Source organism: Cupressus sempervirens, chromosome 4 (genome assembly GCF_028749045.1).
Source record: "Cupressus sempervirens isolate cs-2001-9-10 chromosome 4, ASM2874904v1, whole genome shotgun sequence".
NCBI lineage: Eukaryota > Viridiplantae > Streptophyta > Pinopsida > Cupressales > Cupressaceae > Cupressus > Cupressus sempervirens.
In genome coordinates, this window is record NC_143121.1 from 651684513 (window position 1) to 651711902 (window position 27390).

At 35.4% G+C, this 27390-nt stretch overlaps 1 protein-coding gene across 3 annotated transcripts in view; it reads right to left on the minus strand.

The window, feature by feature from the left end:
- Positions 1 to 27390, minus strand: part of LOC149562925 (uncharacterized) — a 243832-nt gene that overhangs the window by 55392 nt on the left and 161050 nt on the right. The window contains exon 5 of one of the 3 annotated variants that reach the window (XM_089823943.1): positions 20236 to 20313. The exons of the other annotated variants lie outside the window; for them this stretch is intronic. The gene's annotated coding sequence lies outside the window, so the exon portion shown is untranslated. The remainder of the gene's footprint in view (positions 1 to 20235; positions 20314 to 27390) is intronic. 3 annotated transcript variants of the gene reach the window in all.

Genomic DNA, 27390 nt, shown 5'->3' on the forward strand with positions numbered 1-27390 from the left:
GATAGGTGTGCATTATAAATTATGGCCAGACAACTTTAATAAATAATCTTATTATAACTTGAAAACAGAAGAACGGTCATAACGAATGAAGAAACACTACTTTAAAAGGGAACACAGTCAATAAATTTGTGCTAACATGTTCTGACAGAAAATTCAGAGAGGTTTCTTATACTGGCAGTGTTCTCAACATCCAATCAGGCCTCGCATCACCAAATGGAGCAAACATGATAGATTCAAGGGGCATTCCCAATACACTACTGAGTAGAGGGAGATATTAACATAATTATAAATTTGATGGACAAAAAGTAAGGGATAGAGACTCCAATAGAGTCGACATTGAATCTAACATAGAGGCAACAATGAATGTACTTACATAACACAAATCTTACACAACCAAACTAGCCACAAAAAGGCTAGGAATAATAACGCTGTGAGAAAAACACTCAAATAACAATGACATGAAAAGTTTGGAACATCAAGCAGTGGTAAACTCAAAGACCAATCAAATGGACTAAGAGTGGAGAATTGAGAGAATGTTTTGAAGATATCGATAAGAATTATTCAGTCACAAATAATAACAAGATAGAAACTTCTGATATATACATCACTATGATACCATCATAGCCAAGGTTATAAGAACCAATAGCATTGGAGTTAGTAATAAAAAGTGGGCATACAAATTATTATAAAATCGGAATAAAATTAAGACAGAACCATATCTAGATAAGAGAGTAAAAGAGACAAATAGAGATTCCAATATTGACTACTCAAAATTAGAAGAAAGTAATGTCCCTGTCATAAAATAAATGTATTTAATTAAACCTTGTTAATGGGTCAATTGATTTAATATATCTCGGACTTATTTTTAATTTATTTGTTTCTGTAGGTAGGTGTGACCGTTAGCCGTCTTTGTACACCCTCGGAAGGTCTACCTGACAGGTATTTAAGTACGGCATGTAGGTAGTTGTTTAGTAGGCATTCCAAATTATTTTCTATGTACTGCGAATCCCTGTTGGAGTTCTCTATTGTTTTCCATTTCGGAAGTTAAAGACCTTCCCTATTTTGTTTGTTCGGATTCAGTCGGATTCAACCCTCACCCTATTCTGTTGCTTGTAACAATTCACTTGGATCTAGCAAATTGGAGCACCATCTATCTACAAATACTAATTGATTATAACTATATTCAATTTTCATTATTTGCATTTCATCTTGTTCATGGTTATATTGTTCAAACTCACTTCCCCTACCCCCATGTCTTCTTCGTACAACTACACGAACATACAGACTCTAGATTGGCACATAGTCATTTCGTAGTAACATAGCACAACCCATCTTGCATGTCCCATTCCAACCTGTACAGCCCATACTGTATGGCCCATACTGTACAATTCACTGTAATACTGTACGGCCTCACAGGCTTGCATTCACTTGTCCCCCTCACCGTACATCATCTGTGCTCCATTACCAACACCATACGGTCATACTCCCATACTATACAGCCCTTCATAATAGTATCATATTGCCACTGTACAATAGATTCTACCATTGACACCAACATACAGTCACCTCCATTAGCATCTCTGGTAAATAATTAATAGTAGGATTGTGAAAGAAGGGAAATAGAACATCATAGTGGTATCAAAGCTTTTTGATTCTACCAACTTGTGGAAGTGAATGCAAGTTTATACTCGAAGGAGAAGGCGAAATAACCTCGTTGCTAGAGTGACAGATCATTAGAATCCTTTAATAGAACTCATGAATCTTTTAAGAGAGCTCGGCAAAAACCAAATACAAATCAACGAAACCCAAAGGTTGATGCAGGAAACACTATTGAAATTATTTGAGGGAAAGACGGCAGGAGAACAAAATGGGCATAGCGACGACTTGGTTTCAAGAAGGGCAAAGTTTCAACCCTCTCACTCTCGACCCTCTTTTCTCCTAAGGACAAAAGCACCGCACAAAGAAAGAGAACCCACTTTTCAAGAAATGCAAGAAAAACTTCGTGAAGATTGGCGGAATGCGAATATGGAAAGTGATATATCTTACAGAGACTGTGTTGATCTAAGAATGAGATATTCTAGCGGGGAGTTATTTTAATGATGATCTTAGGAGAAAGATCAGAAAGGTAAACTTATCACCATTTGATGGATCTAGAGCAATTACCACACAATCATGGTTTCTAAAAGCAGATACCTATTTCCAACTCAATCCAATGCCCAAAGAGGAAGCAATCAAGATTGCAACACTTCATCTCGAAGGAAAGGCGCATGAGTGGTGGCATCATGGATTGGTCACTCAATCACAACCAAGCAACCTCTTATGTCGAGTTCACCGAGAGACTCATTGCTTGTTTTGATGGGAAGGATCCTGAGCTAAACTTCAAAGATCTAGCTCAGCTAAAGCAAATGGGCACAATAGACAACTACATCACTAAGTTCCAAAGGTTGTCAATATTAGTCACAGACATCTCTGAAAGACGTCGAATTGTGTTGTTCATGGATGGGCTGAGAGAACCTTTGAGAGGTTGGATCAAAGGGTTCAACCCGTGTGCACTCAACAAAGCTTTTAAGAAGGTATGTGACATGGCCACATCTTCCTCCAAAACTCACGTAGCTACACCAACACCAACCCCACAAGAAGACAAAGACAAGTAGCTAATTCAAAAAAAACCTCAGTTTGATAAAGATTCTCGGCAAGAGCTCCAGAGGAAAAATCTCTGTTTCACATGCAAAGAACCATGGAGACCTAGTCATCATTGCCTTGGGAAGGGAAAGATTCATTACATTGAGGTGATGCCTGATGACGATGAAGGATAAATACCTGCAGTGACTGATGAAGAAATTACCTAGTAGGAGAGAATAAATGCCGTAATACAAAAAGGGGGTTCTATTGCTACCCTCACTATAGGGATTGGAAGTGGTATCTTCAACATTCGTGGCACACTTCACGAAAAACGAGTCCCAATCATGAGTGATAGTGGCGCCACACTCAATTTCGTCAATTCAACTTTGGTCACTATTAAAGGCCTGCGCATAGTTGAACATGGAGGATTTGAGGTTAAGGTTGCAGGAGGAACCTTGTTACCTTGCACTCATGTGATCCCACGGCTACAAATTTCCATGGGAAACTATACCATGACAGATGATTTCTTTATGATAGATTTGGTTGACATTGATATCATATTGGGCATCCAGTGGTTGGAAACTCTTAACCAGTACACCCAAAGTTTCAAAAGGATGGACTTTTCATTCGAGGCAGATGGCATAAAGGTGTTGCTAAGAGGAATGTCAAATAAAAGATTCAAGGAAGTCACAATCAAGAAGATAGAAGCCATTTTTAAACATGATTTGATCCCAGACGCTACAAGTAAAAACATGACAGTCAACACTTTACCCCATTCCTTGGATAATTGGCGGGCCCATCTATTGGTCAAGTACTCCAAGAACACTTTTACATGTCTACTGATGGATGGCTATATACGCGATGAAAGATACAAAGTTATTGATAACATCATTTACTTCAACGGAAAGATCTACTTAATCCCTGACTCAGAATTGAAGAAGCTGATTGCGCAAGGTTTCCTACAACCGGATTTGCACTTGCTTGAGGACAAGAAAATTTTGGGACGGGAGGACTCTAATGTCCCCATCATAAAATATATGTATAACCTTTGTTAATTGGTCGATTGATTTAATATATCTCAGACTCATTTTTAATTTATTTGTTTCTGTAGGTAGGTGTGGCCATCGGTTATCTTTGTACACCCATGGAAGGTTTACCTGACAGGTATTTAAGTATGGCATGTAGGTAGTTGTTAGGTAGGCATTTTGGATTATTTTCTATGTATTGTGAATTCTTGTTGGAGTTCTCTGTTGTTCGCCATTTTAGAAGTGAAAGACCTTCCTTATTTGGTTTGTCCAGTTTCGGTGGGATTCAACCCTCACCCTATTCTATCGCCTGTAACACTTCGCTCAGATCTTGCAAGTCAGAGCACCATCTATCTATGAATATTAATTCAATATACCTATGTTCAATTTTCATTATTTGGATTTCATCTTGCTCAAATGTTGTATTGTTCAAACTCAATTCCACTACCCCCACATCTTCTTTTGTACAACTACAAGAACATACAAACTCTAGATTGGCACACAGTCATTTCGTAGTAACACCATATGGCCCATCCTATATGGCCCATTCCATCCTATACGACTCACTATAATACTGTACGGCCTCACAAGCTTGCATTCACTTGTCCCCCTCACCATACATCATCTATGCTCCATTACCAACACCGTACAGTCACACTCCCATACCGTACAACCCTTCATAATAGTATCATATTGCCACCGTACAACAAATTCTACCATCAACACCAGCATACGGTCACCTCCATTAGCATCTTTGGTAAATAATTAATAGTAGGGTTGTGAAAGAAGGAAAAATGGAACATTACAGGGAAGGGGTCATTACAAGAAGGAATAAAAAGCTCAAGAACTATAAATTCTTAAGAATTGTCAATTGTATTGGTTACTCTATCAAATAGTTTATATCATAAGGGAATAGGCCATCAATTATTTAAATCAAATTAAAGATTGATAGCTATTAATAAAAGAATTGGGTACAAATTTAGATAGAAAGACAATTTTTGCAATTAAGGAAACCTCAAGCATCATACAAGCTTCATCGTCATTATTCTTCAGATTTGCGGTCTCTTGTCCCAAGACAATACATGTTTAGCCTCCTCAAATGAGGCAAGAGGCTAGGAATTCGGAACTAGTAAAGGTACTAGAGTAGAATTTTCTTGGATTTCCCCTTCCTCCAAGCCTACTCCCAATACATGCAATAAAGGGCATTCAAGAGCCAAGCTCGAATCCTCACCCTCCAAGGTACTCATTGCCTTATTATTCGCCTCATTTTTTTTTCTTTCTCCACTATAGATGCTCTTACCTCCCCCTCTGAGGCATTCTTAGTTTTATTATTTACATATTTTTGAGGAGTTTGACATGCAACATTTTTGGCTTGTTAGATGGGTTCGAATTAGGGCTTATTTTCTTGTGTGCTTTTTAAGGAGATGAAGGAAGATTTCAATTGGACATGTACTTGAGGGCAAATTTGATGAGTTTCTTCAAAGATCAGAGCAGTTCTAAGTCTTATTTTTCCTGTGTTTTTCTCATATCCGAGTTAGGGTTTTGAGCTATATTTATTGTATTTTCATCTCATTTTGAGGTCTCTGCTTTTCTTGCTCAGATTTTTTGCATATTGCAAATTTAAGAGCTGGATTGTGGAGCCCTTAAAGCAAAGATTTTTCAACATTAGTTATATAGATGCATCAGTTCCTTCTCATTGATTCTTGTTTTGCAGTATTGTGTATTCTTTGTTTTTTGTGTTGTGTTTACCTACACTTCAGCTATATTTCTTATTGCATGACTAAATCTCGAAACTTGTAATTGTGGGTCTTTGTTTGTATCCTTATTCATTTTGCAGAAAATTGATAAAGCCTAGGTTTTCCTTTCAAAAAAAAAAATTGGGTCCTTGCATAGAATCACTATTGTAGTTACATGCCTATCTAGGTATTGTGAAACATTTGTATCTTGGGTAATTTGTGTGGATTCAATTGAAGTTACATACAAATCATTGGTGTATCACCTCATTTAGGTTTAGTATTCGTTATTATCATTCACTTCTCATCCCTTTTCCCAAATTCAAGTTAATCTTTTAGGTGATCACTATTTAGGAACCAGTCAGATCCGAAAATTCGTCTCTCATTATAGAACAACCCACCACCCGAGAGAGTTTCCATGTTTCAAAAGGATAGCCACATATTACATCTTGCTAAAAGTGCAATCCTAATTGACAACAATTATATCATGCTTATGAATTCTGTGTCATTTATCCCACAAGACCATCATGCCTACAAATAGAAGGTGCTTTTATTCCACAACATTAGATTACTAGTTTAGTGATTACTTTACGAGATGATTTGTACTATAATTGTACATTATGAATGCTAAGAATCCAAATAGTGAATGAATGTAATAAAGGGTACCTAGTGTACTCATTTTTTGATTTGTGCATTTGAATTTCACTCTTTTCCTATAATGTAGTGTTATTCCTAACCTTCTACTTGAGGTTGGAGCATCTTGGTTTCATGGCAATCTTGTATCAACCAAAAACATTTCCTTTCAGTTTGTTCCTGTTAGTGTTTGTGATTTTAGTGGCATTCCTCCATGTTTGTTGTTAGCTTATATGTACTTGTACACCTAATGACATGTTCTAAATATCATGTGGGATCTATGTCTAGGTGTGCATTGAGATACATTTCTTCACGGTTGAGATTCATTGGCTTCTTACTTGGACTTATTTGTTCTTTACAGTTCAGGGCCTATTGGAAATTTTCGATCTTGTGATCGATTGATCGATTTCCTAGATGTATAATCCTATTTAGCTCATCGTGCAATGTTCCTAAGCTCATGGCCACATATCTATGGGTGTGCTTCATTTTATACCATTATGATGGATTTCTTCCAAATTTGGGTCTTGAAGTAGTTTTTAATACATTTTCCTCATAATTGGAGACAATGATCTTTCTTAGCTGACTTGTGGCTTGTGAATGTTGTATATATTGTGGCATTTGCTTATTAGGTAGCTTTCAAGAGCATAACCTCTTTGAGGTTAGCATCAAGGATGGACTAGATATTTGTTTGTAATCAGGCATGTCTGCCTTGAATATAAACTAGCATGTTATTGGGAAAGTGATTGCAAATTTTCAATCTATAAATCCGAAGATGAGATTTTTCATGTTTTCAATTCGTTGTTGAGTTATAGATGATCTGACATGTTGATTTCTATTGTGTCCAGTCAAACTGCATGGTCAGGACCATCTCCATCCAACAAACTCTTGCAACGACTGCGTCAATTGGGTATGATAGCAAGGTTGTATTCCTCTTGTGATGTACCTGTGATCCTGAGCTTGCTAAGCCCTAGATGAATTTGTTGTGGGGTGGCAAATTGTAGATCTAGGATCGCGTAGGAATTTTTTATGGTTATGAACCTTGAATAAGTTAATGAGACATCTTATGGGTGAATAGATTGCCAAATGGAGGCAAGATGCCAATATGTTCAATAGATCATCGAATGAGGGGAAACCAAATCCATGTAGTCAGATCACTAAGTTGAGGTCGTTGCACTAAGGGAAGGGAGAGATATCCTTGAGGAGGATAAACCCTAGAGGTGTGGAGAAGATGGTGGAAGACTTAAAAAATAAGATGAGGAACGAAACCAGAAATGCATTGGTTGGTCTGGATGGTAGAGAGATAGAATGGTTGAGAAGATATTTTTGGCATGATAGTTCAGTAATCATTAAAAAATGTGCTTGGAGATGAAGAAGTGGATTGCATGGGCTATCAGAAAAATCATTCAAGAGACAAACAAGGGTTACAGCAATAACGGAGATAAAACTTGAAATGGTAAACACACCAATGACTATTTTACATCATCAAGTTTTGAAGAAATTCTTGAAGACAAGATAGATACTATTGGTGATAAAGTTGGTCTTGTGGTTAAGGATGAGTTTTCTTATTTTTGTTGACAGAATCTAGTGACCAAGTTAAAGAGTGTACTACTAATGGTGAGGGTATTGATGTTGATGAAGTTGTTGTTCATCAGATTGAAAGAGTTTTTGTCTATGATAATGATAATATTATTACAAGAGAGTTGTAGACTAAGATGTTCTAGTTAGATGCTACAGGGTATGAGAGACAAGACAAGTATTTCATGAATGTTATTGATACTAATCAAGTTGTTTTTGTGAACAAAGTTTTTACTGCATTTGTCTCAATGCAAATATGGAATGCAAAGAAATATTCCATTGGCAGGGACTGTTTAGTGGTAAAATGGAAGCACTTTAATAGGATGTAGGCCTCCACTTTACTCACTAAAGCATTCAAAGATATATGTATGTGTAGGAAAGGGATCTCCAAATATGATTCTTTTTTTAATCAAAATTAGATTAGCAAGGCCTAAAAGGAAAGGATGTCAATATTGAATTTGAATTGTGAAAAGAAATTCAATATAAGGAGATACACTCTTTGGCGCATGTATGATAATGTGTACACAAAATTAAACTAATTGATTAAGTAATGTAGATCTAGAAGTAAAGTGTATACAATCATCCCAATTAAGATACATAATTGTACTAAAAGTATGAATGGGAATGAAAGATAGTAGACTCACCTCGAAATGCATAGAGGAAGTTGTATTTTAGCTCTAAAAAGTGCGGATCTGGATCTGTAATTAAAAATCTAACTATAGATCACTAAAACAGAAGGAAAAACCTAGAAACTGATTTTTCGGCCAAGGAGTAGCGAATAGATTGACTTGGAGGTAACAATTCCGAAATGAATCTCGCGACATCACTTTGTTCTCAAAGAACTATAATGAGGTTGAACCAAAATCTTCGAAAAGCTCTCGGAAAGTTATTTTCAAATCTATAATCACAATTTCAGTATCCTACTACTACACACATAAAGCAGAGGTTTTTTTTTGTTTGGTGGATGAGGTCCTACCTTGGTCAATCCCTAGATTGAGGAGTCGACCTTAAATTTAGAAATGTAAATGTAAGTGACTAAAACAAGATAAATTCACCTTGCATGTAGAAAACCCTTGTCAAGAAGGATTTCACCTTGTTGTATGTTGTAGATGTTGAATTCATTATGTAAATGTAGGATATCTCTACAAGTTGTAATGGATCTACCACAACCACATGATGGAGCCATGGATGAAAATGTGTATCAATGAATAATTTAGTGAATGTCTCAATGTAGATCTTGATGAGGAAATGCTCATAAAGAATCCTTCAATGCTTGATGAAAACTCCTTTACTCGAATACTTAAAATGCTTGAATGCCTTGATTGTAAAGTGTAAGTGTAGCCATCATGAAAGTGTAGGATTAGAACATGATTCGTGGTTGCAAAATAAAGCCTCCAAGTCTCCTTATATACTAATTTTTGGGCAGGAAAACAATATAGGACCACTGGAGAGCGAGAGTTTCTAAGCCAATTCTCTTCAACAAATCTTTCAAATACTTAGTTTGTGATAGCAAAATGCCATCACTATTTTTGCACAATTTATAAACCCAAGAAATATTTCAGCTCACCAATCATGCTCATCTCAAATCCATTCTTCATTTTGTCAACAAATTTGTCACTTGCTTCATCATCACCTCCAAAGATTATATCATCCACAAATATCACAATAATCAATAGACCATTATCATTTTCTTTCAAATATAAGTTGTTATCTGTAGTGCCTTTAGCAAATCCCAATTTCGCAAAATACTTATCCAACCTAGCATACCAGGTTCTAGGTGCTTGCTTTAGTTCATACAATGCTTTCTTCAACTTTGACACCATATTTTTGTCTTCTGTCAAAATAAATCCTTTCAATGTAGACTTCTTTTTCAAGTTCTCCATTTAAAAATGCTGACTTCACATCCATCTGATACACTTTGAACTTCTTATTTGCTGCATAAGCAAAGAACATTCTTACTACTTCAATGTTGGCAACAGGTGCAAATGTTTCTTCATAGTTTATACCTTCTTGCTATGAATATCCTTTGCATACCAATCTAGCTTTATTTATCACAACCTCACCTTGTTCATTCATTTTATTCCTAAAAGCCCACTTAGTTCCTAAAAAAAATTTGTCCTTTGGTCTAGGATTCCCATGTCCCATTCTTCACAATCTGATATAGTTCTTCCTTCATTGCTTGAATCCAATGATCATCTTTACATGCTTCATTTGCACTCTTAGGTTCAACTTGGGAAATTAAATATAACTCTTCGTGTACTATATTTCTTGTAATAACTCCTTTGTCTTTCCTTCCAATAATCTGATCAACAGGGTGATTCTTTGTCAAATTCTTGTCTGATGTGGGTGTAACTATCTCAGCTCTTACTTTTGGTCTAGGTTCAGATCTTGGTTCCTCTCTCTGTTCCACAACTTGTATATCATTCTGCAAATCTATGTCAATCTCATAAAAATACTCAACATTCTCTTAGTTATCCTTTTTCTTCTTCTTGGTTTGTGAGGACAAGATCCCTTGGAGACATCATTTCTCACATTGTTGAGAGAGACAATCTAGTAATTTGACTCGATGATTTCGTACAAAGATCATTGTTGTGCTTCATGGATGGATAGTTATTCATTCTTCTTCAGTCTAAGGTTGCAGATTACAAGACTATTCTTATATATATTGATTTAAGGAGAAACTTAAGGTATAGTTGCTCTTTGTATCTGATTTTGCTTGCCGTACCACTTCCATAGGTGGACATACTTCTTGGGCTAGTTGTACCACATCATTCTTGGCACGAGTCTTTCTAGAGGAGGCAATCAAAGTTTGAATGCAATAATGTGCCATTAGGTGGCATTGTGACTATACTATAGACTAATTTCTTCATGCTATTTCAAATTGAGGTTGAGTTGCACATCTAGGGTTTTGTGTGATATTTGTTACTCATTTGCTGCTGCATGTTCATCATTTTCATGAATCAGCAGCTGGGTATGTTAGATATATGTTTGTAATCAGATTTCACCATCTGGGCATCTCAAATTTGATCTTTCCATTGTATCTCAAAGTTCACTACATATTATAAACATCCTTCAATGCAACAATGGTGACAAACCTCCATTCAATTAGATAGTTGCACACTCATTCTCTATTTATGATATTGTAGTAAATAAGTTGGAGCGAACATCCCCCACTCATCAAAAGTTGTTAATCTTTAAAAGCATTGCATTTGTGACTTTTGTTGTCCTGCATTTTGTCACCACAAAATGTTGGTAACAGCACGAAACTTTTCCAAGCTAGTTTTGTGTTTCTCTAAGCTTGAATTTGATATTCAATTGCTTAATGTTGATCGATTGATCCATTTCAATTCGAATATCAAGTTGTTTTACTGAAGGCCTTCGTCAAGTCATTTTTGTTTTGCTTTCTATCGAGCCTTTGCTTCATTTTTGAAGCCTTCACAGTTCGTTCTTTGCTTTTCAGTTTGTGTTTGCTTGTTTTGGGTCTTTTGAATTTGCTCATGTTATGCCTTTCGATTTCCCCTTCGATTCGGTCTAACCTAAAGGTCAATTGGAGTTGTCAGTTAAGAGATATGGTCATTTTAGTGCCCAAAAGGTGGACCTTTTAGGTGCAACAGCACGAATTAAAAAATGATGTTATATTTTCATTTTGACATTCACTTTTTCAAAAATATAACATTTATTCACTTTTTGTTATGTTTTGAAGTTACTTTTCATTTAAATTTATAACTTAAAGTGACTATAGTGCACTTTATGTTATAATTTTAAGTTGAGTTACTTTTTAATTTTTTACTTAAAGTAACTATAGAACTATATAGTTACTTTTTAAATTTTTGATTTTTAAATCAAATACTTATATAAATGTCACTTTAACTTAATGTTTATGACTTATATTGATTAAGATAATGCATAAATGTTATTTTTGACCCATATTGTTGACATTTTTATAAAAATAAGTGAAATGCATAACTTAAAAGCCTAAAAATGGACATTTTATGTGCATATGCATGTAAAAAAACCATGAAAAGTGGAAACTTTTCATGCTAATGCATATGAAAACTCATTTTGAGGACCTTGTTCAAGTCATTACATCAAAAGCTTGTAAAAGTGGACCTTTTTGATGCAATGACATGAAAAGTTGAGTTTTCATGATTGTGCATGAAAAAAGTGAGATATGTTTATAAAATATGTAATTGACTCCAAAAAATGAGATTTTGAAGACTTGCACATTTTAAAATATGTAATGGGCTTCAAAAAGTGAGATTATGATCAAAGACATATTGTAAAACATGCATTTAACTCAAAAAGGTCTGATTTTGTCTTATTACATGTTTTTAAAATATGTAATGAACATAAAAATGTCCTATTATGTGAAGAAAACATGTTCTTGTTCCAAAAACCTCCGATTTTGCTCATAACTTTTGATTTTCTTCATGGATTTGAATGAAATCAGTTGCATTCATCATGTTTTGGAGAGGTGATCATTGTGCCCTCATCAAAAATCAAGTTATTGCACCCAAAAACGTGTTTGAAACTCCCAAGCTAGGGCACATTTTTTGCATAAAACTCCATAAATCTGCCAAGTTTGATCACGCTTTTGCATGAGATCAAGTCATTTTTACCTCATTAGGTGATTACATTGGTTGAGGATCATTATTTTGGTGTTAAATCATCAAAACATTTTACTTGGAAGATCACGTTCTTTGCTTGTTTTGGCAAAAACGGCTTAAGAACATGCAAGCTTTAAAACGTGGCAAGGAGGAGCTAATTTAGGGCACGTTTTGGGATCTTGCATAATAATCTCCTTGTTTGCTGCCCTTCATAATTCGGATTTTGGAGATTTGAAAAGTTCTCATCATTTTTGAAGAAAATTTCAAACAAAGAGCATCTTTTCCTTAATTTTTGGCACATATTCATCATGTAAGTGGACCTCTTCTTTCTTACATTTTAATTCATGCTTATCCTTGCTGATTTTAAGCATGAAATTGTTGAATGGATGTCATTTGTAAAAATCTTTGCCTTAGACTATGCTTTTTTCCTTTAAATATGAATTTCTTTTTCATTTTGATGTCTTTGGTTCTTCCCCAAGTTCCAAATTCGAATTTCATCTTTGGAGTGCATTGCATCTTGGCATGTTTTGAGTTGTTTTCAAAGGTATGTTTTTCTTTTGTTTTGGTTTTGTGTGCTTGTTGCCAGTTTTTCTCCATTTTGGAGAAGTTGCAAGTTTTTTCCCAAAAACTTGTTTTTCCTTCACTACATGTGAAAGCATTATCATTTCATTTTTTCACATTCCGTTTCCATGTCATTACATCTCACATTTCATCCGACAAATGCGACTACATGTTTTTCACTTCATTCGCCATCCGCACATGCATGTAATCCCATTTTCCGTTTCCATTTTTCATCCATCTCATTTTTCGCTTCCATTCGCATGATACGATTACACGAAATGCCTTACGTGTAATTGCATCAAAAAGGTCCGATTTTGATCAAAAGTCATATTTTGAAAAGACAAAAAAGATGTTATTTTCACTTTCCGTGAATTTTGACTTCTTTCTTCCTCCAAAAGTGACTATATAATTCATTCTCTCACCTCCATTGTTTCATTTCCATCTTCATATACGCATTCGCACTTACATGAATATGTACATGTTTCCACCTCATAACATATTTTACATGTTACCCTCCATCCGCATCCGCATATACATGTAAAGTATACGCATTCGCACTCACATCGTATTTCACTTTCCACCTTCCGTTACATATTGCATTTACATATATGCATGTTTCATTCAATAAAGCTTTGAAAACATTTAAGTCACTTTTGAAATCAGCAACTTTTACTTCGCACAAATTCCCATGCGTTTCACATTCGCACATTTTCATTCCATTCCATTTTCCATATTCATACTTTCATTTCACATTCTGTTGCATATGCATATGCTTTCTCTTTTAAAGTCACTCATTTTCGAATCTTCACTGCTGCTCTGGAATCCAGTTACATGGAGATTCCTTCTCGCGATGTATTTGTGTTTTGGAATTTTTTTGTTACAGTATGAGCACAAGAAATGTCCTCGCCTTCCAAATCCAAGGGCAAGATGAAATACCAATATGACAAAGAATTGGCTCATGCAGTTCCTTCTTCAGTTACATCTGTTCTGGATAACATACTAGACATCAAGATTGGTCATGTAGATGTAGCTGATTTTCTACAAAGGATTGAAGCTCCATCTACGTATGAGATGAAACGCATTAAAAGAAGCAACATTCATTTGTTTTCTACATTTCCCATGGCGGCCATAGAACCTGATTTTGTCTACGGATGTGCTCGGCGCTTCACTCCTACGACAAGGAATATCAAAGACGCTGATGGCAAGGTTATTACTAGCCTTGACCCTAAAGTGATTGAACAAGTCTTCAAAGTTCCTCATAAATCAGAATGTGCTGATTTGACTAAAGGATCATCATTGGCCTGTTCGAATGAGCAAAAGGACAGTTATCAAAAGTATGTCAACCTTTACTGATTAGACAAGAAGTGATGCAATTTTTCCAGATGGCCAAAGACTCTTCATCGGTCAAATTTTAAACAAGAATACAAGGATCTCATCATCCTTCTCAGCAGAATCTGTGGTATAAAGGATTCTTCCAATTTTGAGCCATGGATGTACAAATTTATGTTTCAAATCATAGAGAACAAAGAACACATCTTTTGGGGAGAGCTTATCAGTACTGCGATCTATCAGCAGATATGCAATGTAGGAACATCAGTACCTTTTTACATGAATTCATATCTAGTTTACATTGCTGCTGCCATGGGATCTTTTTCGGGGCTTTCCACCAAAGGTGATCATCTTCAAGTACCTTTTTGGGAATACTATGACCAAATTACTTTGGCTAACAGTAAATATCATTACAGAAGAGTCCAAGATGCTTTCTTTGGACATTACAGGTGTCTGTTCGACAAACAGTTGTGTATCAAAAGAGTATCTGATGCAGCATGGGAAATAGTAAACCAGTACGGCTGCATTTTTCTTCAATTTCCCACTTTCACATACTTGAGAGTTGGATATTTCAAAAGAAAGCCGTATACCTTACCTAGGTATGCAACAGATCGAATCATTCTAATGGAGTTAGCCAGACAACTCATGGACGTGCAGAGTGATTAGCATGCATCACATAGGCCCGGATTTGGCATCACCTCAGCTAGGCCTTTATCTATTGGCAATTATTCAATTGTTTCTGTGCCTAAAGCGAAGAATCTGGAAGCAAAGTTGCAATTGATTACATTGAAGAGGTTCAAGGCTAGATTTGACTTTGATTATCGAGAGATGAACTCTCAGATAAAGAGGGCTTATACTCATGTTCATCGCATTGAAGACATTTGGATTGACATGAGAACAGAGCTTGATATTATGAAGATGGATTATTGCAGGTTAACCTTGCAACAAATAATCGATCTTGATATGTTGGAAATCCCTCCAGATTTCCAAGTTGAAGATGACGGCAACATCCTTGATCCGGAATTTCATCAAGCCGGTTTTGATAACATGTGTCCTTTTCCTATTCAATGGCAACAAAAATAAGGTACATCTATTATGGACAGGTTTCAATCCATCTTAGCAAACACTAACAAGTGGTTGAAAAGTAAAGGCCTAAAAAGAGTAAATCCTAAAATGGGTCTGGATTGTGGAAGCTTTGGTCCTCCTGGCAGAAAGTCACAACTAGAAATTACAGGAAAAGATGGTGCTTCATCTTCAAATGTCAAGAATACTCTCAAATTCAAATTAAAGGGTGGAAAAGGGACTAAATCATCCCAAGTTCCTGAACCAATTCAAGAATCGGTGACAGAATCAAAAGAAGAATTGGAAACAAAATCTGAGAAAGAAGATTCAAATGAAGAAGGAGAAATAAGAATCGTATCTCCTCCCAAGCTTGCACAAGCTTGCACGTCTTCTCCACATGAAGAGCCCTTTTTGCATGAGGTTGATGATGATGTAGATTCATTTTCTACTGTTTTCACTCACTCTATTCCAGTCTTAGAAGTTAATACCATGGCTCTTCCGATTTCATCTGCTGCTCTTCGTGTTCTTACACATGATCAATTTGAACACTTAGCAAATGTGTTTGAAGATTTTTCGACTCTTACTAGTGGTCAAGTTTCCCAACTTGATACATCTTTGATAGGATTTGAACTTTTCATGACAAAATCTTCACAACATGTTTCTATGCCTACAGCAATGCAAACTGAATCTTGTTCAGTCACTACAGATATACAATCTGGATCAATGCCAATGGTCTCCACTGTGCTTGCTTCTACAGATGAAAGTTTCAACCTACCTACATGGTTGAGTAGAATAACAACGAAGAGAAGGAAGGTGGTTGTTCCTCTTGACAATCTTCCTGTGAAGAAGACTAAATCCAAATCTCTGAAGGACAAGATTGTTTCTAGAATTTTGGTTGATTCTGACAAAACCAAGTATGTTGAGGTTGCTGAGCCTTTTCACTCACTCTATTCCAGTCTCAGAAGTTAATACCATGGCTCTTCCGATTTCATCTGTTGCTTCTCGTGTTCTTGCACATGATCAATTTGAACACTTAGCAAATGTGTTTGAAGATTTTCCGACTCTTACTAGTGGTCAAGTTTCCCAACTTGATACATCTTTGACAGGATTTGAACTTTTCATGACAGAATCTTCACAACATGTTCCTATGCCTACAGCAGTGCAAACTGAATCTTGTTCAGTTACTCCAGATATACAATCTGGATCAATGCCAATGGTCTCTACTATGCTTGCTTCTACAGATGAAAGTTTCAGCCTACCTGCATGGTTGAGTAGAATAACAACGAAGAGAAGAAAGGTGGTTGTTCCTCCTGACAATCTTCCTGTGAAGAAGACTAAATCCAAATCTCTGAAGGACAAGATTGTTTATAGAATTTTGGTTGATTCTGACAAAACCAAATATGTTGAGGTTGCTGAGCCCTTAGTAGATAAACCTATTGAAGAACTCACTAGCTCTGATTATAAATTTACTAAGGTTGAAGTTGGAAAGCAATCTCATTTGAGTTCTTTGCAAGATGCTCATGATGCATTGGTAAATGTATCAAAAAGCAGTCATGAGCTTTGGGAAAAGAAGAATCAATTGAAACAGGAAATAGCTCGTTTGAATGAGGTCATCCAGAAGCAATCTTCTCAGAATGTTGTTGTTGCATCACAAACATCTAAAGAGAGAAGGTTGATTGAAGCTGCTAAGTCTTGGATACACGAAATCATTGTTGAAGGAGTTTGAGCTATCACAGAGACACTTGCAGTTCTAAAGCGTATCAAAGAGATGAAAAAAATGGAACTAAGCTTAATTTCTTCTTTGACTCAGGAAGCAGATAACCTGAAGGAAATCCTTGAGGATTGGGATGAAATGATAAAATTTGATCTAAATGTTATGGTCTCATGTGACGTTCTTCTGTCATGTGAAATGTTCTTCAGATTTCAAGGACTCATTGGTTACAAGGAAGAGACCTTAAGAAAGTTGATCACAAAATTGCAAGTGGCTCTTGAAGATTGTCAAGCAATTGAAACAAGCCTTACTTGTGATTTGGAGCAATTGGGATGTCGTGTTACTAATAATCTTGGTAATCTTTTGGCAGCAGAGAGAGTGAATTCAAAATATACAATCAAAATCGATACTGATGTAGATTCCGAAGATTTTGGTTCACACACATGAACAAGTTCGTTTTGTACAAATCCTTGACAAAACACTTGTTAGATACTACAACAACAAATTCCAAAGTCGTGCAATCAGCATATGAAAATGCAGTGAGAATCGAAGCCATATCAAAAACTATGGAGATTGCTGATCTTCCTACAATGCGTGACGTCATTGTGAAATTCAAGGCATTAAGAAGCAATCTTTAAGATTGTTATGTAATTTCTATTTCATAGTTGTTTAAGATGCATTGCATGTTAAAGTGTAATTACATGTAATGTGAATTGCATGTATGTAAAAGATGTAATGCGAGTTGCATGTGCAGTTGCATGTAATCCTTTAGTCTCTGTAGTTAGACTTGGTCAAAGTTGGTTGAGTTACTCCCACTTTCTCCTCCCCCTTTTTCTCAACTTCTTTGCCTATATAAAGGAGTGCCCCCTCATTGTAAAATGATCATTATCTTTATGCAAGAGAGCTCTGGAGAAATTGTGCCAGCAGAACTTTGTTTGTGTAGCACTATTTTGAGAAAAAGTGAATAAAAAGGAGCATTTGAGACTTAACTTTGATTAAGTGAGATTGTTATTTGTGTGAATTGTAAGCTTTGTCTATAATTCATTCAAGTTACCTTTGATTCGTACTATCTTTTGTCATTGATATTGTATCTTGTGATTGATAGAAAAGAGTTAAAAAACAATTGAATCTCAAACTTTGACCAGGAACAATTGTGAAAATCCATAGCTATTAGCTTTGTCTGTAGCTTGGGTGTTCGTCTTAATTTGCAAAATAGTTAGATTGTTGTTACTTTTAGGAGTCTTTGTGCCCTAATTGTAAAGATTTTACCACATAGAAGTACAACAGGACTTAGAGCCAAACTGGTACGTTTTGGCTAGCCTTTGAGTTAGTTAAAATTTATCGGTATCACTATTTCCAGCTCGTGATAGAAGTGTAATTAGAGATTCACCTTGCCCATTATTCACCTTACGAATAAGTGGATCCTTTCTTGAAAGTTAAGAAGAAAGGATAACAGTAACAACCTCTTTATAGATCTCTCAATTTCTTGCTTACCTTGAGTTGATCCAAGGAACAGTGAGAAGGGGGAGCCTTCCCTTTAAGGTATGAGAGACTCTGTCTCACATGCTGTGGCTGGTCATCCTATTTTGCGACTGAATTTTTACTCAAAATTGTCGGTTGCAAAATATCCACCCAACAACTTTCATATCATTGTACTGATTTAGTTGGAGGAGACATCCCCCACTCAACCAATTGGTATATCTTTGAGAGTATCTGCATATGGGTCTTTGAGCTGCATGCATTTAATTTAAAGCTAACCCTTAGCATCAAGTTATACCTTGTCACATTTGTTTCAAAGCAAAAGAATTAGAGATGGTCATTACAAAAATACAGTGGTGCACCATTGTTTGAGTTGCACTGTCAATTACATGAAGATACATTGAACAGCAAGTGTCACATTGCTAGCATTGTGATTCTCTCCCTCAACTTAGGCTGCCACAATTGGAGAGTTAACATAGAAGCAAAAATGGGAAAGGCCTTAGTTTTTATGAGCAATGCCTTCCACTTCTTTTCCCCCTTTTTAGAGAGCTAGTGTATGCAGTTTAATAGTGAGCACCACACAAGAATCATCAAAGAGAATACCACCACAATAGAAAAAAATGTAAAAGTGTGCATGTTAGAGGCTTCTGTTATCTACCAATGTGGAAGTATGCAGCCAAAGTAGAAAAGATTGCAGAAAAAGTGCTTTCTTTTTAAAAACCTTTAAAGCTTAAAACAAAGAAAATAAACTAAAAACCTTAAAATGTACTCAAATCTTAAAGAAATAAATATAAACCCTTTTTAATCAAACATGTAAGTGAGCCTTCCTATGCTTGTTAAAGCATATGGAGTTATCATATAGGGCCAAATATCACAATCTTCAACTTAAAAAGGAAAAGGATAAGAGAGAATATAGGAATAGAAATATGGCTTTGCAATGCCCTCCCTAAACTTTGTTAAGCTAAAATTGATGGGTATTCATGCAATAATCCTTGGTCTACGAGAGAACAATATGTTATTAGACAACACAATGGAATTTTTTTTCATAGTAGTTCTTATACCTTAGGACAATACAAACAATAATGTAGATTGGGAAGGTGTGGTGTATAGGAAGGAGTTATTGTCATTAAGTGGAGCATGAAATCATATAGTAGAAGAGGACTCATTCATTGTAATCAATCCTCTCAAAAGAATGCAATGGCATTAATCATAAGCTTGCATATGCAATTAATCAATTCATGTTTTAGGTGTTAGAGTTTATGGATCTTTTCCATTTCACTCTTCTAATAAGTTTACTTAGGTGAACTTATTTATGTAACAAGCCCTTTTCCCAAGCCTAAGCTAACAACTATCATAACATTGACATGGTTACTTTCCATATTCACGATCATGAGAAGCCAGTTATAACACCTATTTTACATGTTCATATGAAAGAGATTAACAATTAAAATCAGTTTAATGAAAATATCTTAACTAACAACTAAAGAAGTATTCAATCAACAAATATGATGAATATAACTGCCATCGAAACCAACCATTACTTAATGGTAAGACAGCCCTTTTCCGCTAATAAAGATTCATACCTTTCATAATCACATGAGGACAGTTTTACAACTACTTTACATATTCAAATGCAAGAGAACCAATGGCTATAATCAAATAATTGAAAAGAAGATAATTGATTAAACGATATTAACCATCTAACATATGTTCAACTAAACATGCAAAAAAAATGAAAATACTCGTTTAAAGAAGATAGCTTGAATACAGTTCATATCTCTATCTTGTGCAAGCCTTAACATCTAGTGGAGAGGAGAAGCATTCTCAGGGGCTTAACCTCTCAACCATAGACCCATAAGTATCCTAACACAATCTCAACCAAGAAAGGCCCTCCCTACCTGGAATTAAGCATGGGACACCACTATCCATCCACTGAGCATCCTGTTGTTAGAGTATCAACCCACCACTCTGTTGTCCTGCATTTTGTCACCACAAAATGTAGGTAACTGTACAAAACTTTTCAACTTAGTTTCATTTTTTTTCTAAGTTAGTTCATTATTTAATTGGATAATATTGATCAACCAATCGGATTCAATTGTTATAATGAATTTTTTTACTGAAAGCTTTCATCAAGTCTTTTTAATTTTTCTGTTTGATGAGCCTATGCTTGATTTTTTAAGCCTTAGTTGTCCTTTTCTTCATTTTTGTTTGTGTTTGTTAGTTTTTGGTCTTTTGGCTTTGCTCAAATTATTGCTTTCAGTTTTCCCTTCAATTCAATCTATCTTAGGGCTTAATTAGAGTTAGCAATCAAAAGATATGATCATTTTAGTGCCCAAAAGGTGGACTCTATAGGTGCAACTACACAATTTAAAATATCATGTTATATTTTAAAGTTGACATTCACTTTTTGAAAAATATAACATAAATCCACTTTATGTTATGTTTTTAAGTTACTTTATCACTTAAATTTATTTCTTAAGCAACTATAGTGCACTTTATATTATGTTTTCATGTTGAGTTGCTTTTAAAAAACTTCACTTAAAGTGACTTTATTAACTATATAGTTTGATTTAATTTTAGAGTTTTAATTCTAAACATCTTAGTAAATATTACTTTTTTGAATGACATTTGTACATTATTTATTAAACTCTATAGTGTAAATATTATTTATGTCCCACATAAGTGATATTTCTTCAAAAAATTATTAAACATGTGCTAATAGATTCAAGTTGTGCAAACATGTCTTTTAACCCATTTGCATGTAAAATATGCAAAGGCTCCTAGAGAATACATTTTGAACTAAAGGCATTCAAATACTTTTAACTTAAAATATGCAAAGGACCTCCTCGAGTGAGCTTATGCATATGCAAATTTTAAAATGTCCAAACACCCCTAGAGAGTGCGATTTTGCATTGAAGGCCATTTTTTAACATGTATTTAAAATATGTATTGCACTCCCTAGAGTGCGACTTACACTTGGAGTCCAATTACATGTTTTTAAAATATGCAAATGCACTCCTAGAGTGTGATTTGCATGAGAGGACTCCATTACATGTTTTTAAAACATGCAATCTCTACTCAAGAGTGCAATTTGCGTTTAATACATGCATATGCCCTTGTAAAACTCGATTTTTGGAGATTGAAGGAAAAATGTTCATGCTCTTGTCCATTGAGACCATGTTTTTTGTGATTTTGGCTAGATCTCTCCATGAAATGTCTTGAAATCACTTCCTCTAGAGGCATTTTTACATCCTCATGCATTTGGCATCCAAATTTATACAAAAAACAATTCATTTCATGCTCTTTTGGATCCTCATTTTGCCCAAAAACGTCCAGATTTGGAGTTTGGAGATCACATTTTGGCTCAAACATATGTCGTTTTTGCCTTTGTGTGCATGATCCAATTATAGAAGGTCACGTTTTTACCATTCAATGCAAAAAACATTGAATGCAAGGGCAGATTGAGACCATGTTTTTGCCAAAACAGGTTCTTGAACATTTTCCCGAAAAACTTCCATACATTGATTAAAGTTGACCATGTTTTTGGGCATATCTATGAAAAACATCGATTCATTGCTGATTTTGAATTTATCATTGCAAGGTTGAAGAGAACAAAGTTTTTTTGACAATTTTTTAAAATTGGAGCTTCTTTCTCCTCCATTTTTGGCTCATTAGCCTTCAAGTAAGTGGATATTTTCCATCTTGTTCATTAATTTGTGCTTATCTTGTTATTCTATTGCATGTTTTAGCTTAATGTTATACACTTGTCCATAGAGATCTCATGAATAGTGCATTTTTCCTTTAAATATGATGAAAATTCTCATTTTCATACTTTTGGATTTTTCCCAAACTCCAAATTTGAATTTGCACTTTAAAGAAACTTGCCTCTTGGCATTTCAAGTCTAAGACCAAAGGTACGTGTTTCTTTTGTGTTTCTTTTGGTTGTTTGTTTGCTTGCTTTCTTGATTTCCTTCCTTTTGGAAGAAGTTGCAAGTTCTTTCCCAAGAACTTGAGCACATTTCACTTCACTCCACTTTCCACCATCTTGTGCAAGTGCATCATTTCATTCCATATCTACCATTACATGCCAAGGTACATTGCATCTATTCCTTTCATATGCAATTACACTTCAAGAGCAATTACATATAATTCCACTTTCCATGTCATAGCACAGTGCATCTCATTCTCCACATGCGGTTACATGTAACCTCATCCTCCATCTGCATTTACATGCATTTTCATCCTTCAAACCCAATCGCATGTCACATCTACATGTAATTCACCTTACGTGTAATGACATCTTGAAAACCCTTTTTTGACTAAAGATCACTCTTTTAAATTCAAAAAATATCATTTACACGCATTCCCATGTGTCCAACATTCGCTCCTCAAACCTTTACATAAGGACTCATCCTTTACACATTTTTCCATCCTTCGTTGTATTTGAACCTTGCATATGTGTGCTATCTCTTTTCAGGATCATCACACTAGATCTTTGAAGTATTCTATCCATACTCCAAACCTTTGCTATTGGTCAAGAATCAATGCTTTAATGGGATCAATACCTTCTGATGATGTGTTCACATTTTGGGATTTTCATGTTGCAGCATAAGAAATGCCCTCATCTACAAAGTCTAAAGGAAAGATGAAGTACCAATTCAACAAAGAGTTAGCTCATGCGACCGCATCTCAAGTTTCGTCATCTCTTGATAATTTTTCTGACAAAGAGATCAAGCATGTTGACATGGCTGATTTCTTGCTAAGGGTTGAATCTCCTTCAACACATGAAATGAGGTGCATCAAGCAAAGTAATATTCATTTGGTATCTAATTTTCCTATGGCTTCCTTGGAATTGGAATTCGTTTTGGGTTGTGCACAAAATTTTAGACCAAAAACTAAGACAATAAAGAATACAAATGGAAAGGTCATCATTAGCCTTGATCCAAAGGTTATTGAACAAATCTTTAGAGTTCCTCAAAATGTAGAGTGTGTAGATTTGTCTAAAGATATGTCTTTAGAGTTGTGGAATGAAAAGAGGGCGTTCACTCATGTTCATCGCATGGAGGACGTGTGGATTGATCTACGCATAGAACTAGATATTATGAGAATGGATTACTGTAGGCTACTCTCCAACAAATCATTGATCTTAACATGTTTGAAATTCCATCTAATCTTCAGATTGAGGATGATGGTAATATTCTCGATCCAAAATACCATCGTGTTGGCTTTGATAAGCAATGTCCTTTTCCTATATAGTGGCAGCAGAAAAAAGGTATAATCATTTTCAATAGATTTCAATCTATCCTGGTGAATACCAACAAATGGTTGAAGATCAAAGGTCTCAAGAGAGTGAATCCAAAACTTAGTTTAGATTGTGGAAGTTTTGGACAGCCTAGAAGGAAATCTCAACTAGAAATCTCAAACAAAGAGGGGGCATCTTCTTCTATTGCAACACAATCTCTCAAATTTCAGTTAAAAGGTGGAAAGGGGTCTAAGTCATCTCAAGAACCCTCACAAGCACCCATGCAGGCTCGAAAATCTGATGAAGAGGAAGCTGAAGAAGAAACTGCGTCTGCAATAGAATTTGATGAATAGGAGGGAGAGTTTATGATCATGTCTCCTCTGCAACCAATAAATCAACAAGGTCCATCCATTCAAGAAACATCTTTTTTTGATGTCATGGATTATGATGTGGATTCATTCTCCATTGATTTTACATCTACCATCCCTGTTTCAGAGGTGAATATATTGGAACTTCCTATTTTCTCAACAACACCTATTCTCACAACAGAACAATGTGAAAACTTGGGGAATATGTTTGAGGATTTTCCAACATTCACAGAAGGTCAAGTTTCCCAACTTAATACTTCAATAACCAATTTTGAAGCATTTATTACAGTCTTCTCAACAAACACCTCTTGGTACAACAATACAAATTGAAGCATGTATAGTTACTACAAATATACAATCAGGATCAATGCCAATGGTTGTTATTGTTCCTAAATTAGTGGATAAGGGTTTTAGTTTGTCTACTTGGTTGGGCAAGATTACTATGAAGAGAAGGAAGGTTGTGCTTCCCCCAGATAATCTTCCTATTAAGAAAACCAAGTCTAAACCTTTGAAAGATAAAATTATGTCAAGGACTATAGTTGATTCTAGTAAAACTAAGTGTTTGGAGGCTGTTGAACCACTCGTAAACAAACTGATTGAAGAACTAAATAGTTCAGATTACAAGTTCACCAAAATCGAACGTGGTAAGCAATCTTGATTTAATTGTCTACAAGATGTCCATGATGCACTTGCTCAAGTATCATAGAGAAATCACGAGTTGTGGGAGAAAAAGAATAAACTTAAGCAAGAAGTGGCTCGCCTGAATGGGGTTATTCAACAACAGTCTTCACAACATACAGCCATTGTTTCTCAAACACCTCAAGAAAAGAAGATCATAAAAGCAATGAAAATTTGGTTTGGAGAAGTTGTCTCTAAAGGAGTTTAGGCCATCACAAATGTGGTCAGAATTCTTGAACGTATCAAAGAGAGTGAAGAAATGTTGCATGATTTAATTACATTTTTAAGTTAGGAAGTTGATACTCTACAAGAAATTCTAAATGATTGGGATGAGATTGCTAAATCTGATTTGGATGCCATGGTCACATGTGATGTTCCATCTTTTCAAATGTTCTACAAATGTCATGGACTCATGGGCTATATACAAAGTTGCAAGCAATCTCATCAAATTGTCAAGCAATAGAGATTGGAATCATGTGCAACTTGGAACAAATGGGATGTCAAGTTCTTGATGAACATGATAACTTGGTTGCCATTGAAGAGATGACTTCAAAATATACAATAAGGGTCAATATTGATTTTGATTCTCATACAATGAACAAGTTTGCTTTGTACAAATCCCTAGCAAAGCACTCGTAGGATTCTCTCACGGAAAATTTCAAGGTTGTGAAATCAACATATGTTGATACAATGAGAATAGAAGCTATATCAAAGACAATGGAGATTTTAGATCTTCTTACAGTGCGTGATGCCATCATCAAATCCAAGGCACTTAGAAATGATCCCTAGGATTGTTTCACTTCTTTTCTATTTTCTTTCTTCACTATTTCATAGTCATAGATTGAAGAGTATGTATTACACAAAATGTGTAGTTACATGTAATATGATTTACATGTGTAATGTCATATAATCCACTAATTTTGCGCGTTATACACACACACACATATATATTGGTCAAAGTTGGTTGAGTTGCTCGCACTTTTTCCTCCTTTTTCTCAAATCCTTTGCCTATATAAGGAGTGCCCCACTTATTGTAAAACCTTCTTTTATTGTATGCGAGAGATCTTTGAAGAAATTGTGCAAGCATAACTTTGATTGTGTAGTGCTATTTTGAAAGAAAAGTGAATATAAAGAAACAATTGAAGTTAAACTTTGATTGAGTGCAATTATTACTTGTGCAAGTTGAAAGCTTTGACTATGATTTGCATTTGTTATCTTTGATTCATGTGTTTTTGAATTCTTGATAATTGAGTATAAAGAGTTAGGAAGCAATCAGAACCAAAGCTTTGACTAGAAGCAGTTGTGGAGATATATAGACTAGGAGATTTGACTGTAGCTTGTATCTCTTTCTTAATTCACAAATAGTTACAATTCTTTACTTCAGGAAGTCTTTGTGCCCCAATCGTAAAGGTTATTCTTATAGCATAGATTAAGACTGGACTTAGAGCCAAACTGGTATGCTTATCGGTACCACTGTTTACAACTCTAGATAGAAGTGTAGTTCAAGGTTTCATCTTTCCCATTACTCACTCCACGGGTAAATGGATTCTTTCCTAAAAGCTAAGAGGAAAGAATATTGGTAATACCCTTTCAAATCTCTCAATTGCTTGCTTACCTTGAGTTGATCCAAGCAACGATGAGAAGGGGGGGCCTTCCCTTTAAGGTAGGAGACACTCTATCTTACAGGCTATGGCTGGTCTACCTATTTTGCAACTGGATTTGCCCCAAAACTATTGGTTGCAAAATATGCACCCAACACACTCAACTAGACAACAAGACCTATATGATGGAGTCATGGACTACCATGAGCTCACTCAGTTTAAAACTCTTTTATTACTTGATTATTTGTTACTAATTGTTATTTTTCTTATCACACAGAGATAAACTCATGGTTCAATGGTTATCAATACACACCCTTCATCTCGACCATGTTGGTCTTCCTTTATGAATTTCTGGGGCAAATGTCTAAACATTGTATAATCATAGCCAATGCCTTCTGCCTTACCTAGGCCTATGGCTTCACAAAAGATTTCTCATTACTTGACTCTCATAAGAGTGTTGAAACATCGAATATATTCACAGCCATTACATTCTACCTAACCTGGGCTTAAGGATTAACAAAAGATTCTTGAGTCTTTAAAAAATAATTACTGGTTCTACTTGGGAGTGTTGTTTCTTACCTCAGAGACATATAGGAGATGTCTTGCACTGATTTGATCTTTTTTTGAATTAAAACAAAGTTCTAATAAGAAAATTTGATGGTGATAAGTTTTTTCCAACTCTCTTTTGCTTATTTGCTCAGTCAAGCATGAATGAATAAATGACACTCTATTAGGAGCCAGACTCTATTATCATTACTTTCTTCCACCTTTCAATAAAGAAATTCAGCTCCTCTTATAACAAATTTCAAAGAATACAATCTTTAAAAAAAAAATTGCATGACTTGTAAAATGCTTTCGCTTCCTTGGGGTAAAGGTTGTTGCGATGTAAAGATCTTACTACAAGTGAAAACAAGGGTTGTGATTAATGTGCAGCCTCCTATAATGGCTCACAGAGCTGTTTGAAAATAATGCATCCACAAGAATTTACATTGTTGTACTAAGGAGTTATGGTAATGGAACTTTGCAACTGATTGATAAGGGGTGAGTTGTAGGTAAATGTGACTGGAATAACCAAAATGCAAATGTGCTTATAATATGCAATGTGAATACTAGTACAACTGAGATACACTAAGCAGTGGCGAATACAATATGCAATTGAGATTT